Source organism: Triticum aestivum, chromosome 2D (assembly GCF_018294505.1).
Source record: "Triticum aestivum cultivar Chinese Spring chromosome 2D, IWGSC CS RefSeq v2.1, whole genome shotgun sequence".
Classification (NCBI taxonomy): Eukaryota; Viridiplantae; Streptophyta; class Magnoliopsida; order Poales; family Poaceae; genus Triticum; species Triticum aestivum.
In genome coordinates, this window is record NC_057799.1 from 228,777,675 (window position 1) to 228,778,693 (window position 1,019).

Sequence of the window (1,019 nt, forward strand, 5' to 3'; positions counted from 1 at the left end):
CCACCAGCTACATCTTCGCACGCAAGGAAGTGCGTCCGGGCAAAAAAAAACAAAACGATCCCCCCTGACTGCTGGGACCCAGCAGCTACACCTTCGCACGCAAGGAAGTGCGTCCGGGCAAAAAAACAAAACGATTCGCCCCCCTGACTGCTGGGACCCACCAGCTACATCTTCGCAGGCAAGGAAGTGCCTGACAGTCGGGACCCACCTGGTCGAAGCGTACGTAGCATTCTCATTCTGGTCGCGAACGTGTACGTACATATATACTGGTCGATGTAGAGGCGCGCACGTGTCGTAGTAGAGGCGCGTACGTGTCGTAGTAGAGGCGCGCACGTAGCATGTACACGTACGTACAGCGGCCAGGGTGCAAGAAAGAAAATACGGCCATGTACGTACATACGGGCAGGGTCTCGAACGCCTACTCGCGCATACGTACGGCCAGGGCTTGTGTACATGGCTGGGTCGGAACGGAGAAACAACGTCGTCGTCGTGTTATGGGGAGGCAACAGAATGCGTCGTGTTCATGTGGAGGCAACGGAATGCGTCGTGTTCGTCGGGAGGCAACGGAACGCGTGGGAGCCAACCGGCTGGGTCGGAATGGAATGCGTGGTCGTGTTCATCGGGAGGGCTTGGACGGAACATGCGATGGAAACGAGGCCCGGCGTACCGCAAAACGGAAGAAACGACCTTGTGTTCGACCGGCCACGTACGAAACGGGATCCTGTTCATCGGGAGGGGTCTGGCGTACCGCAAAATGGAGGAAACGGACCTCCTACAGTCGAAACGGGGGTCCTGTTGATCGGGAGGGGTGTGGCGTACCGCAAAACGGAGGAAGCGGACTTTTGTTGGAGTACTACGGTCGAAACGGGGGTCCTATTCATCGGGAGGGGTGTGGCGTACCGCAAAACGGGACTCCACGGGATACTGTTCATCTCCACTGTCGACCTCCTCCAGCCTCCACGGGCTCCTGTTCATCCAGCCTCCACCGCGCGCTACTCCACCGGCTACTGTTCAACCAC